Genomic DNA, 15872 nt, shown 5'->3' with positions numbered 1-15872 from the left:
AAGGTCCACAGTTACTAGGCTGTCTCTCCGTATCTGCAGGCGGTCCCATCACAAACGAGGTAAAACATCATCATTGTGGGCATGTGTCTGGGATGGGAGCATGGATCATGCCAGTAGAGTAAAGAAACCATGGGGAAGGTGCCATTTGTTGGACAATTTATGTTTATTTGTCAGGAAGCACAGTAATACTAGCTTGTACTAAAGTCCTAAACAGTCTAATTGTTCTACATAGCCAAGAAGGGTACCTGCTGCATAAGGCAACAGGAAAAAAATCTGTATCATCAAAGTCTGTCACTGCAGATATGTCTGAAAAAGACTGAGACTGCCTTAAAAGTAGGATATCTTTAATTTGGATCTTTAGGACCAACATGTAGCATTGTGTTAAAGTGTAAACATTTTATTGACATTTATAATGGTATTAAAGTACCTTTAAGACAGATAAAAGTGCATACTGAGACCGCTGTAGTTACACAATAGAAACAAGAGAACAACATCCAAGGCTTCTCTACAACAATGCTCTTTCTAGAGCTTTGAGTTAACTGTTACTCATGATCAGGGAACAGTCAATACAATGCAACCATTACCATGCAATGCCATTACAACGTGACCGTTACCAAGCATTTTCCATTACTACACATAACCTTTACCACGCAGGATTTTACAAATCATCTGCCTTTACCATGTTTGCGTTTTCAATTATTTTGTTGTGGAGGCATGAATGGTAAAGGCATATGTGTTTGAAATGTAAGTATATATATATATATATATATATATATATATATATATATATATATATATATATATATATTACCTACTGGCGGTCGCCAGTAGGTATATATAGTTAGGATTTTTTCACTATGGGATTTTTGAAAATTCTATGTCGAATAACTTTGGCGTTTGAGGACGGAATTGGCTGAAATTTTCAGGAAAATTGAACATTTTGTTTCTGAGCAGCCCCTGAAAATTTGGGGGGGTTTCGTCAAGGGGGGGCCGAGAAAAAAGGGGGGTCCCAAAACGCATTTTTCCCATGCAATTTTCCATAGGGCGGTTGGACTCACTTTTAGCTCGAACGGCTGAATGGATTTCCACGAAACTTGGCAAAATTGTAGATATTGTTTGCCCGATGTGCCTTTGCTAGGTCTCTATATATGTGCTCCAGTGGATTTTGAGAAATTAACGTTAAAAAAAATATATATATCTGTGACAGCGTCCCGGTTAGCGCCCCGGTTCGCGTACCTGACGCGTAACGGAACTTTGCGAGGAGAAGCTGATTGGCTCTCCGGTGTCTGTCAACATTCTAAACAGTCCGGAGCGGCCGCCATCTTGTCTCTCGGTAGGATCGAGAGACAAGAGGTGAAGAAAAACGAAGGGGGAAATTAATGAAAGGGGGCAAGGTAGACCCCTCCTGACCCCCTAGGATTGATGAGGGGGCTATTAAAGGGTCCCGCGGGGCAAAAAATAAAAAAAATAAAAATGTCCGTTTTTTCGCGGTAGAGGCGCTACCCGGTACGCGAACCGGGTAGCTTACCGGTAGCGTAACGGGAGTCCGCCATCTTGCGTTAAGGTCTAATTTTGACACAAGATGGATGCTAAACAATGCTGGGATTGTGTAAAAGGGTGCAAGGGAGACATATCCTGACCCCCTAGGTTTTGTGAGGGTGGATGAGGAGACCCATATATGTCCCAAAAAAATAAAAAAGAAATCAAATTTTCGCGCGGTCAGCGTCCGGTGCGCGAACCGGGTAGCGCTCCAGAAAGCGTAAATCGTGAAAATTAGTTTAAAAAAAATTACATTTAACATTTATTTAGTGTGATCATAGTTAGGGTAGCTCTGAAAAGAGCTTTTGGGTCTGTGGTAGATTTAGGTACTTACAAGTAGGTACCAATACATAGTCTTAAATTCAGGAGGAATATTCTGTTCCCCTCACCTGAGAAGTGCACTCCATCTCCTCTGTAGATATCTTGCATGTAGTAACGCAAGTTATTGTTGTAGATGGAGCCCATTCCATGGTCTCTCATGTAAGCTGAAACAGACTTATTTACATGCTTCCTCGATTTCTCAATTTGTGGACAAAATTGCTTGGACCACCTCCATTTCTGTCTTTGGCATATATTTGATATACCAAGGCAGTTTGAGGAAAAAGTGCCATCAATTGTTCAAAGGTGTCCTTTAAAAGCATTTCCAGACCTACCCCAGTCGAAGTGCCCAAATCATTTCCTCCACAGTGCACAATTAACAGGTCAGGGTGTGGCAAATGCAAACAGGTTTTCACCAATGGTATCAATTGGTGACATCTCAATCCTCTGTGGCCAATCCAGTTGATTTCCACATTTTGTAAATTGAGGTTGTGTAAATTTCTGTTATCAGCATACCTTTGAGCCCAGTGGATGTAACTATGTCCAATAATCCAGACAGAAAACATGGTGAGAGGAGGTTCTGCTGCAGTCAGATGAAGTGTGGGAATGAAATGGCAGTTGAAACAGTAGGAGTTTGTAATGAAAAAAACTGTGGAGTTTCAGTGCTAATGATTCAGTAGCAGTGATTGGTGGATTTTGATTGCTGAAAACAGAAAGTTAGGGTGCATGGATGAGTTCTCTGAAAGATGAAATTTGAATGGTTAAGAAAAAATCATTTTAAGAAACAATGCACTGGATACGCAGGTGTACTGAGAGTTCAGAGTTCAATTGAAACATTGTTGTGTGAACTTGTAAACATGAGAGGTCTTTCAGGAGGTAGTTGCTATGGAAAAAAGGCAGAAAGGGTAGAGGGGGGAAGGGTGTTGATTTGAAAAAAGTGAGGGAAGAGTTTTGATTGGGTGACATGAGAGATATGTGTGATGAATTACAGCATTTCTGTGCCTTTGTTGGTTGCAGCCTCTGGAGTGCATACCCTTTGCTCTGCTAAAGAAAAATTGGTGTGTGTCTGAGACTGTTTTGAAAGTCAAAAAGTATTTGCTAAGGTGAGAAAAGATTCATTTAATTTAGATAGAGACTAGTATGCTTAAGGGAAAAAATTAGGAAGAAAGTTACATTTTACATAGGAGTTGTGCTGTGTTTTGAAATTATGACATGAAAATGGTTCATAAAGAAAAGGAATGCTTTTTACATTTATGACAATGACATAAAATAATTTATATGTGTGTTAGGGCATTTTAAGTCGCTTACCCCATGATTTAGGGAGAATAATTTGCTTATTTGATGTGTTTAAAAACGTTTCTTGAAGTCATTTAGGTTACTTGATATGTACTGCTAGAGTTTCATAGTCAACATGGGGGCAAATTTACAAAGCTTATGAGCTACATTCACGTCATTTTCCCCATGTTAAAAGTGACTTTAAAGGTGGTGCAAGGTCCTTGTAAATACGCCCTCATGAGTGCTTTGCAAATTTAAGTCATTTCCCCGTGGTGCAAGGTCCTTGTAAATACGCCCCCATGTGTGCTTGGCAAATTTAAGTACTGACAGGGTGTGCTTGTACATAGGAGCTGTGTTGTGTTTTCAAATTATGACCAGAAAATCGTTTTTTTTTTAAAAAGAAATGCTTTTTACATTTATGAGAAGGACAAAATGGTGTCTGCTTTTTTAAATAAATATTTCACTTCCCACCATGAATATGGGAGAATAATTTGCTTGTTTGTCGGTTTAAAAACACGTTACTTGAAGTCATTTAAGTTTCACAATATGTTCTGCAAGAGTTTCATAGTCAACATGGGGGCAAATTTACATAGCTTATGAGCCACATTCACGTCATTTTCCCCACGTTAAAAGTGACTTTAAAGGTGGTGCAAGGTCCTTGTAAATACGCCCTCATGAGTGCTTGGCAAATTTAAGTCATTTCCCCGTGGTGCAAGGTCCTTGTAAATACGCCCCCATGTGTGCTTGGCAAATTTAAGTACTGACAGGGTGTGCTTGTACATAGGAGCTGTGATGTGTTTTCAAATTATGATCAGAAAATCGTTTTTTAAAAAAAAGAAATGCTTTTTACATTTATGAGAAGGACAAAAAGGTGTCTGCTTCTTTAAATGAATATTTTACTTCCCACCATGAATATGGGAAAATAATTTGCTTGTTTGTCGGTTTAACCCCTTCGACGCTCATGACGAGCTGGGCTCGTCATGAAGTAGCCTCCTCGCACGCTCATGACGAGCCCAGCTCGTCATGTAACATGCACTTTACGGATTCTCAGCATAGCAGGGGAATATGCTGAGCATCCATGGGGTTAAAAACTCGTTTCTTGAAGTCATTTAGGTTTCACAATATGTACTGCTAGAGTTTCATAGTCACTATGATGATAATGATATACATTTAGAACTGTGTAGGAGGCATGGAGAAACTGAGGCTTCTGTAAGTGTCAAAGGAGGTGAGTAATGTACATTGCTCTGTTGCATACAGTCCTCATCTTCTGCGTACTCTTTGATATGCTAGACTACATCTGCACAATGAGATACCTAAGCTGAGGAAATACAGGTGATGTGATTGTGAAATGAGCAAAAATATTTGCACGTTTTTCAAATATATCACCTGTGTTTCCTAATATTACGAATCACATTGTGCAGATGAGGTTTAGGCCTGTCCAGGGAGACAGAGGAGGTCTGGCCTTTGTTCAAGAGTGCAGTGGACATGACTCACTTCGTTGGTAGGCCTGCACATGTATTATCTCCTCTGTACTCTTCAACAAGCCTACATTTCATCTGCAACCCTGAGTAGGCCTCACCTCAAACAAACCTATGGATAGGCCACACCTTATCGGCATCCTGAACCAATCATTTAAAATGTTAGGGGCAGATTTATGATGGCCGTGCGCCTCTTTTGCGCAGCCGTTGCGTCACTTTTGTGATGCAGCAGCGGTGCAAAAGATGCACCATGTTGCAAGATAGGCCTCACTTCATCTGCAACAAGATACCGTCAGTTTAAACTGTATACATTTAGGACTGTGTAGGGGGCATGGAGAAGCTGAGGCTTCTGTAAAAGTCAAAGTTGTTGCATACAGTGCTCACCTTCTGCGTACTCTTTGATATGCTAGACTACATCTGCACAATGAGATACCTAAGCAAAGGAAACACAGGTGATGTGATTGTGAAATGAGCAAAAATATTTGCACGTTTTTCAATTACATCACCTGTGTTTCCTAACATTACGAATCACATTGTGCAGATGAGGTTTAGGCCTGTCCAGGGAGACAGAGGATGTCTGGCCTTTGTTCAAGAGTGCAGTGGACATGACTCACTTCATTGGTAGGCCTGCACATGTATTATCTCCTCTGTACTCTTCAACAAGCCTAAATTTCATCTGCAACCCTGAGTAGGCCTCACCTCAAACAAACCTCTGGATAGGCCACACCTTATCGGCATCCTGAACCAATCATTTAAAATGTTAGGGGCAGATTTATGATGGCCGTGCGCCTCTTTTGCGCCACCGTTGCGTCACTTTTGTGACGCAGCGGCGGCGCAAAAGATGCGCCATGTTGCGACATATTTACAACTTGATGCATCTAGGCAGATGTGTCACGCTGTAAAGTCCTGCGCCACATGAAACCTGCGTCAGGTTTCATGTGGGCGTTTTGTTGCAGGGTGGGCGTTCACTTGCATGAAAGCCCTGTAAAACTAACACAGTGAAATTTACAAGATTTCACTGAGTCAGTTTTATGGCATTGCTGAATCAAATCCTTACGCCTGTTTGAAACAGGCATAAGGAGTGACGCACCATGCAATGTGTGGCTTGCCCCTGTGCATTGCAGGAGTCATGTCGCGCTTGCGACGTGATTCCTGCAATGCGCCGCTTTTGCGGCACAGATGCGTGACGTATCTGTGCTGTTTTTGCCCCATGGTGCTCCGCATTGTAAATGCGGCACACCATGGGTGGCAGAGCAGCGGCGCACATTAACTGGTGCATCCCTGGGGATGCGCCAGTTAACATAAATCTGCCCCTTTACATTTAAGTATGAGCAGGGGACACAGAGTCGGTGAGGCTTATCCAAGGTTAAGAAGAGATGAGTCCTGTTCACTGAAAACTTGGACATAGGCCTCACCTCCTCAGCATCGCTGGACATGGCTAAATAATATCTGCAAAATGTTACTCTTGTTAAACAATTTTACTATTATAGTCTCTGAGATTTGTCTCTTACTCTGCAACATCTCATTGTTGTTCTCTTTGTTTAAAGATAACGACAACATCAACCATGAGTGATAATGAGCAATCTGTTGATCTCGATCTTATCATTGAAGTTGTCATTGAAACGTCAGTGGAAGTAGATCCCTTGGATGATTTATATCCTGTGGATGATGAAGAATATGATGAGGATGCCGATTTGTCAGAATTGTATGACATAGGGTGGGCAGCTGACCTGCTCGAGCCTATTGAACTATAAAGACTTTTAAAAATAAATTTAAGTTACTGGAAATGAAAAGTAACCATGTTAACCGTTTTATTTAAATTTAAATACAACTTCAAAAACAGCTTGTGTGAAGTGTCTTTAATAAAATAGTGAAATATGCTAATAAAATTAGTTCAGATTCACATATAAAAGAGCATAGGTCAAATGTAGAAGCATTCCATTTCTTTGCTACTATTTGTGAGTTTTAAATTTGTCAATGCACTAAAAATTATTGTATGTAGAATTGACAACTAGTGTGTTAATTTTTTGACGACCGTTATTGATTTACTGTTTGGTAATAGTGGTTATTAACATTTTTATTTTAACCCAAAAAAAAAATTGTAAGAGTGCTAAACATTTTAGCAATTTTTTTATAAATGGGAGGTAGTTCTGAAAAGAACTTTTTTTTAATTGTTTTTGTTGTTTTATATTTTTTTTAATATTTTTCTGAACATTTTTTTTATTTTTTTGTATTTTTGGAACAATTTTAATTTTTTTTTGTTTTTTTTGAGGGGGAACAACGAAAAACAGGCATTAGAAAGGGCTCAACAGGAGCAAAAAAAAAGAATTATTTTTTGGGGCGTTTTGAGCACTTGTGGTTTTCAAATGCTCTGTTTATCAAATTGATACTCATATTTGCACATGAGAGTAGGTCACCACAATAAAGGCACACTATCTTCATGTGCACAAAATTCTGTTGGATGTTTGGGACCGTTTCCCTCGCCTCTGGTCCCGACAGAGTTACCTGTGCCGATGTACTGGCCACAGGAGTTGGTGGGTTGTCTTGGAGGTGACGCATCTCTGCAACGCTGTAATTCAGTGGATGCCACCTCTGCATATGACGGTGCATAGTATAGTTACCATAACTATACTTTTTGTCTGTACCTCTAGATAAAACATCTTTACAAATGAGGCATGTCACATGTCGGGCATTCACTTTTTTTGGCCTCGAGGAAAAGAATAAAACTGCCAAATAAAACTGTCTTTGTGGTGGGATTTCCGGGGCTCTTCACGTAAGAACTGCCTCGGCTCTACTTCCTCTTCCTCTTCTTCTTCCTCTTCCTCCTCTGGGTTGGGAAGGAACTGTGGAGGTGGTCCTTCCTTCCTAGGTGGTTGTGGTGGTGGTGGGGGTCCACCAGCTGCAGCTACTACAGATGCCATTATTTTAATAAGCAAAAACAGGTCTTCTTCTCACAAAGATGAAAGTCAGAGTGAGGAAAGAAGGAGGGGTTTTCATCTTTTGGGAAAAAAAAAGTTCTAAACCAATGAAAAGTGTTATTTACAGGTCACATGACCTGTTACGCTTACGTTACGCATCCCGCTCCGCGCCCGGAGCACTTCCGGTAAGCTGCGCTTCGCGCCTCGTTCGCGCACCGGAGCACTTCCGAGTGCGCGAACGCGGCGCGTCATAAGACGCATTATGCGGCAACGCGATACGTCGCGCTTACGCGACGCGCCCCGGATCGCCTCCGGGGAGCTGCGCTTCGACGCGGCGCGTCATAAGACGCATTACGCGGCAACGCGATACGTCGCGCTTATGCGACGCGTCACAATGTTGTTTTCTAACGCGGCAGTTGCGTTAACGGAACGTTTACCGGTTCGGGGACAGGGTCGCGGCACCAAATTGAGCTAACGGGAAGCTACCCGGTGCGCGGACCGGTAGCGAAACAAAAAAATATATATATATATACATAAAAAAATTATATTAAATACATATAAAATATATTTTTCCTTTAAAAAAAGAATACATTTAACAGCTTTTAATATTTGCTATTAAAAAACCATTGAAATTCACTGAAAAAACCATAGGTTATAGACTATATATAGTTAGGAATTAGCATTTACAAAACCTAGAAAATTCACTGAAAAAAACCATAGGTTATAGACCATATATAGTTAGGAATTAGCATTATCAAAACCTTATTTTACTCACACAAAACCATTGAAATTCGCATATATAGTTAGTTGCACTAACTATATATCGCGCACCCGCAATCCACTGCTGATCATGTCACATATTACATCATTCATGACATGGTCAGTGACATCACTGATGACATCTCAAATGACATCACTGATGACATTACTGATGACATCATCCAGTGACTGTGTGTTTCTGTAAAGTTTAAATATGTTTTACATATTGAAGAATGAGTGGATGTATAAGTGTCTGAATGAAGGTTTTAGTATGTGCGTGATTGACTGAATGAGTGAGTGATTAAATGTGTCTTACTGAATGCATGTCTGAAAGTGTGCATCAGTATGTCTGTTGTTGTGCAAGCTGCTGCATGTGTTGATCAGTAGCTATATGAGTGGCTATATGGGTTATTGATTGGTTGCCCAAGTATTTGTATTGGAGACTGAGTGTGTGTGTGGCTGGCTGGGAGGTGTGTGACTCTGTGCAGATCAATGTGTACTTGTATCAGTGATTGTATACATGGGCGTCCGCAGACATTTTTCCAGGGGGGGCAAAATGTTAACGTCACCATCCTCCGACATGATGTGTACCAGGTGGGGCACAAGAAAAACTGGGGCGCCAAACTGGGATAGACTCAATTAAATGCCAGGAATCCAGGAGGATATGTGACGGACCCTGCCACAGGCCAACAAACACCACCTGTAGGGAAAACGCTAAACTTTCTGGCAAGGTGCTTTATCTCTGTCTGCTAGGTGTGCAGACTTCTGGGTCTTCGATCCAACACCAATCAAGGCTGTCTTCAGCACGATTCGATTTTTATCAGAATACTTTAAAACAGCCTATGATTAAAGCACCAGATTAAATATACTGTATGCAGAGTGTATGTTAGGGATTATTTGTAGCTCACATATTCACCAATATTGGCTTCTTGGTGCTAGGTATCATGATAACTTTTATCCAAAGTTAAAGCACAACGTCAAAGTTAGTAATAAATAACGCATCAATCACACACGTTAGTGATTCGCCAATGGGTGCTCCCTTTACTAGAATTTCCCGGGCATTGCTAAATTTTACACACATTCAATTAATTTATACAAAATAAAATGTATAGGTCCAAATGTTAGCTATATTTTTAAAAAGAAACTTAGAGTCCCTCTACGTGTACTCAATGTCAAACTGACATCGTGCGCACGTTTAGGGATACAATAATGGCCAGCTCCCTTATGCAGAAGCCCGGCACCGTAAATGTGTGGCACATGCGGCGCCCGCAGCTACGCCACATCACAGGTCCAGGGATGCTGAGTCTTACACCGTGGTCGAAGTGGGGGAAAAAAAGTAGGGAAACGGTGGGCGGAGAATCAGAGGGCGGGAATAACCCAAGGATTGGATCTGTGGGTGGAGTCAGAGGTGTGGCTAGAATGCGCAGACTTCCCAATTTTTAGTATTTGTTTGGCATTTCACTGCCCAGTTTAATCAACCAATGGATACACATGATTATTTAAGGTTATAATGAGTTATTGACATTAAATACATTCACAAAGTGGGATATGCTTCTAATCACAGAATGTACCAAATATAATAAAATGTGGAAACACAAGCCATTTGTCTCCGAGCCATGGAGTTTCTGTCATCAGCACTTCACCCTTTTTCAACAACAGCAGTTCAAACATGAATGGCAAAATATCCTAGTTTGCAAATGTTTTCTCTAAAATTATGGCTCTGCCATATATGCCTCATTATGCAAGATCTGCTGCATGATCTGACCATTTAAACTAATAAATTGTTTGTAGCTCAAACATATCAACAGTTAATATAAAATGTGACTTGTGTTGCTGCGGAGTGGATGGCCTATTGTAAAGGTTGACTGGTCACTTTTCTAACTGCTGCGTTTGTATGTTACACTGGTACTAATAAGGCAAAATCTTTCCAGAGACTGTTAGCATGTGTACACGCGTAAAAATAATAAAATATCTGAAAATATACAGCATTACGCTGCAGCCTTTTTTTAACCTCTTAACTGCGCCGAACGTTCCGCGCTAGTGCGGAACGTTCTATAGAGTGGGCGGGGCCGCGACGGCCAACGGACGTGCGCAGCACTACCGAGGTAGTGCACGCGACAGCCGTTGGCCGTCGGCAGCGGCGATGAGGTTAATGCATAATTTAGTCAACACTACGGCATAATGTTGTCATCCTTTGCTGCATAATTAATTCTAGTGGCCCCACAGCAGGCAGCACATGTTAAAAGTGCTTGTGAATGAAACAGGGAGACTGTGAAGTTTGCAAACTTAGTTTGGTGTGCGTGCAAATCCTGCATTGCCAATCCCTGGTGAGTTGCAGCTACTGCTGCTGAAACAAGGCCAATGGAGGTACCTTTGGGTGAGGCAGATTGGCCTCAAGGGCAGGGCCAGCCATAGCACTGGTGGTGTCCTGTGCCTTAATGTTTGTTTGTGCCCCCCAATGACCACCTCTGCCATGGATTCCCTCACTACCACCCTTTAACTGTGCCCCCCAAGTCTCCAGAACCACTCTCTCTCAGATGCATTTAATTTGATTTACAGCGCCACTCATACGATTGTAGGGTGTCAGAGCACTTTACATCACACACATTACACAGAGACAATCAATATGTGTGTAAATCACTGTATAGAAAATGCTACATAAGACTAAGGACTACAAGGTGTAGGAGTCACATGACAACAATACTAGTAGCCCGTATAGTTTTATAGTGATTGGTCTGGAGAAACACAATGCCCAGAATTTAAAAAGCAATACCATGGTTGGTGGTTCTCCTTAATAATCAGAATTGATTTCTGTCCAAAAGAACACTTTTTGGGACATTAGGATAATCAAAGACTGGGGGACCGGGGGGAGGGGGGGGACATAACGCTGTAATTTATACCTTGCAGTTTGTATGCAGCTCTTAGATGACAGTTAATAGCTCACTGTTCTAAGTTAGGATTTTAACTTATAAACTGCAAGTAACAAAATGATTTCTCTGACAAAAGCAGTAGCCCACTGACCTATTTACATTATGTGCACTTTCTGATCTGCACGGCGCATGTTCTTTGCAGCCGGTACATTAACCCTCTGAGCTACCTTTCCATGAGTCAAAACTTCCACTAGATACAATTCTGATCTCTCTCTAGTAAGAACATTATTCACCAGAGTCATCATGACATTTTTATTGTTGCCGAAAATTGCTGGAGGCCAGGAAGGAGGCAGGAAGAGTTTTTAAAACCATAATATCCTTGCAAACATGATGCCTTCACCTAAAGTCAGCACCCGGTGCGGTCACACTGGTTGCACCGCCCTGGAGCTGGCCCTTCTTGAGGGTCCTGTGACCTCAGTGACTGTTGTTCGAGGGTGTGCTGCTTCATAGACCTGCCCGCAAGACTGGAGGTGAACTTCAGTATGGATAGTGGTAGACAAGCCTTGAAGGTTAACCTACACTTGTCATGCTAGGGTCCACCTGCTGGTGCGAAGACACCAGGACTTCTACGGTGTTGCGAAGCCTTCTAAGGTCTAGCATGTGATTGTGCTCTCGCAGGAGAGTGGTCTGGTGGGCTGGTTATTAAGGCTGAACCTGGTTCCCAGTTCCAAATTCAGCAGCTCTGACCATAGTGCCACATCCTCTCCCCCACTGAACACCGTACTGCCCCACTGAGAAAAACTCCCACTGTTTTCAACTACAACCCAATTGTTGCCCGCTATAAACACCTGGATGCGCAATGTAAATTACGCACTAGACAAGAGCAATATGCGGCCTACAAAAAAAAAAAGTAACAACATCGTGGAAAAAGCAAACACTTATAGGGAATGCAAAATTTAGCAAACCATGGGAAATGTAAGCAGGAACAACACGGTTACCTTAATGCTTTTATAATAATAAAATGTGGAAACACAAGCCATTTGTCTCCGAGCCATGGAGTTTCTGTCATCAGCACTTCACCCTTTTTCAACAACAGCAGTTCAAACATGAATGGCAAAATATCCTAGTTTGCAAATGTTTTCTCTAAAATTATGGCTCTGCCATATATGCCTCATTATGCAAGATCTGCTGCATGATCTGACCATTTAAACTAATAAATTGTTTGTAGCTCAAACATATCAAAAGTTAATATAAAATGTGACTTGTGTTGCTGCGGAGTGGATGGCCTATTGTAAAGGTTGACTGGTCACTTTTCTAACTGCTGCGTTTGTATGTTACACTGGTACTAATAAGGCAAAATCTTTCCGGAGACTGTTAGCATGTGTACACACGTAAAAATAATAAAATATCTGAAAATATACAGCATTACGCTGCAGCCTTTTTTTTAACCTCTTAACTGCGCCGAACGTTCCGCGCTAGTGCAGAACGTTCTTTAGAGTGGGCGGGGCCGCGACAGCCAACGGACGTGCGCAGCACTACCGAGGTAGTGCACGCGACAGCCGTTGGCCGTCGGCAGCAGCGATGAGGGTAATGCATAATTTAGTCAACACTACGGCATAATGTTGTCATCCTTTGCTGCATAATTAATTCTAGTGGCCCCACAGCAGGCAGCACATGTTAAAAGTGCTTGTGAATGAAACAGGGAGACTGTGAAGTTTGCAAACTTAGTTTGGTGTGCGTGCAAATCCTGCATTGCCAATCCCTGGTGAGTTGCAGCTACTGCTGCTGAAACAAGCCAATGGAGGTACCTTTGGGTGAGGCAGATTGGCCTCAAGGGCAGGGCCAGCCATAGCACTGGTGGTGTCCTGTGCATTAATGTTTGTTTGTGCCCCCCAATGACCACCTCTGCCATGGATTCCCTCACTACCACCCTTTAACTGTGCCCCAAGTCTCCATAACCACTCTCTCTCAGATGCATTTAATTTGATTTACAGCGCCACTCATACGATTGTAGGGTGTCAGAGCACTTTACATCACACACATTACACAGAGACAATCAATATGTGTGTAAATCACTGTATAGAAAATGCTACATAAGACTAAGGACTACAAGGTGTAGGAGTCACATGACAACAATACTAGTAGCCCGTATAGTTTTATAGTGATTGGTCTGGAGAAACACAATACCCAGAATTTAAAAAGCAATACCATGGTTGGTGGTTCTCCTTAATAATCAGAATTGATTTCTGTCCAAAAGAACACTTTTTGGGACATTAGGATAATCAAAGACTGGGGGACCGGGGGGGGGGGGGGGGACATAACGCTGTAATTTATACCTTGCAGTTTGTATGCAGCTCTTAGATGACAGTTAATAGCTCACTGTTCTAAGTTAGGACTTTAACTTATAAACTGCAAGTGACAAAAGGATTTCTCTGACAAAAGCAGTAGCCCACTGACCTATTTACATTATGTGCACTTTCTGATCTGCACGGTGCATGTTCTTTGCAGCTGGTACATTAACCCTCTGAGCTACCTTTCCATGAGTCAAAACTTCCACTAGATACAATTCTGATCTCTCTCTAGTAAGAACATTAATCACCAGAGTCATCATGACATTTTTTTATTGTTGCCGAAAATTGCTGGAGGCCAGGAAGGAGGCAGCAAGAGTTTTTAAAACCATAATATCCTTGCAAACATGATGCCTTCACCTAAAGTCAGCACCCGGTGCGGTCACACTGGTTGCACCGCCCTAGAGCTGGCCCTTCTCGAGGGTCCTGTGACCTCAGTGACTGTTGTTCGAGGGTGTGCTGCTTCATAGACCTGCCCGCAAGACTGGAGGTGAACTTCAGTATGGATAGTGGTAGACAAGCCTTGAAGGTTAACCTACACTTGTCATGCTAGGGTCCACCTGCTGGTGCAAAGACACCAGGACTTCTACGGTGTTGCGAAGCCTTCTAAGGTCTAGCATGTGATTGTGCTCTCGCAGGAGAGTGGTCTCGTGGGCTGGTTATTAAGGCTGAACCTGGTTCCCAGTTCCAAATTCAGCAGCTCTGACCATAGTGCCACATCCTCTCCCCCACTGAACACCGTACTGCCCCACTGAGAAAAACTCCCACTGTTTTCAACTACAACCCAATTGTTGCCCGCTATAAACACCTGGATGCGCAATGTAAATTACGCACTAGACAAGAGCAATATGCGGCCTACAAAAAAAAAAAGTAACAACATCGTGGAAAAAGCAAACACTTATAGGGAATGCAAAATTTAGCAAACCATGGGAAATGTAAGCAGGAACAACACGGTTACCTTAATGCTTTTACACTCACTATTCAGTAATCAGTGAGTGCTTTTGCCTGAAAAGTTAAGGACACGACTACAGGGCCCTGAATGGACCCATTTCAATGGCCATTGCTTATATCCTTACAAAACGTACGCAGTACGGTAAAAAGACCCCATCCCTGGACACAGAGCCGCAGCACACATTTTGTTTTCCAATCCACACATTGCAGTCCTCCAGCATTGGTGCACTAGTTCCAAGTCCAGGGAAAACAAAGACAAGAAATAGCGCTTTACTGGCAAACTCTGTAAAAGTGGCGCTAATGTGTTTCAGTGTGAATAAAATCAGTTTGGCCAGTTTGCTACCACTCTGTCTTACTTTATTTAGTTATTTTTCTATTTTTCATATTTTTAGCCTTTTATTCCCAATGCTGCACTTTAGAATTAAAATGGCAGAAAAATACACATTTCCGGCAAAAGCGTCTTTCTTTTTTGGATCCATTTCACAGGGAAGTAAATAAAAGAAAGGAGAGGGAAGAGAGTGAGAACCCCGTCTTGAAGTCACGGTTTTCATGGGCATCCACAGGGGGGACAAGGAGGGTTGCTCCAGGGGGGGGCAAGCGCCCCTCCTTGCCCCCCCCCTGCGGACGCCCATGATTGTATAAGAGAGTAAGTATGTGTTAGTATATGTTTGAAAATGTAAGGTGTTCTATGTTTAACTGTATAGATGAGAAAATGGAAGTGTGATTGATTCTTTACAGGACTGACTAGGTGTGTGAGTAACTCCATGGATGAGTGGCAGAGTGTGAGTGTCTGTATAGGTGTATGAGTGCATATGATAGTGTTGTAAAGATGAGTGATTGCATGTATGAATGATTGTATGGGTGAATGAGTGAATGTGTGTGTAGACGTAGGAATCAGTGAGTGCGTATGTAGTAACTAGTATTGGTGTGTCAATGGTTTAAAAAATTATACTCTGTATTTAACACTGGGTGTAACAGAGGTTATATTAGAGTGTGAGGAGATGCATTGTATTATCACATGAATGATATCATCAGTGATGTGATCATTGATGTCAAATGAGATGTCATCAGTGATGTCATCAGTGATGTCATTTGAGATGTCATCAGTGATGTCATCAGTGATGTCACTGACCATGTCATGAATGATGTAATATGTGACATGATCAGCAGTGGATTGCGGGTGCGCGATATATAGTTAGTGCAACTAACTATATATGCGAATTTCAATGGTTTTGTGTGAGTAAAATAAGGTTTTGATAATGCTAATTCGTAACTATATATGGTCTATAAGCTATGGTTTTTTCAGTGAATATATATATATATATATATTAAGAAAATGTTTTTTTTTTTAAAAGGGTTTAGGGTGGGCATGGATTGCATTTTAAATGTCAGTATTTAGAGTTTATATACATTCAT

General features: G+C 41.7%; 1 protein-coding gene across 8 annotated transcripts in view; it reads right to left on the bottom strand.

The window, feature by feature from the left end:
- Positions 1 to 15872, bottom strand: part of PTPRZ1 (protein tyrosine phosphatase receptor type Z1) — a 656962-nt gene that overhangs the window by 61424 nt on the left and 579666 nt on the right. The window lies entirely within an intron of this gene.

Source organism: Lissotriton helveticus, chromosome 1_1 (assembly GCF_964261635.1).
Source record: "Lissotriton helveticus chromosome 1_1, aLisHel1.1, whole genome shotgun sequence".
Lineage (NCBI taxonomy): Eukaryota > Metazoa > Chordata > Amphibia > Caudata > Salamandridae > Lissotriton > Lissotriton helveticus.
This window is presented reverse-complemented; position numbering and strand designations above follow the sequence as displayed.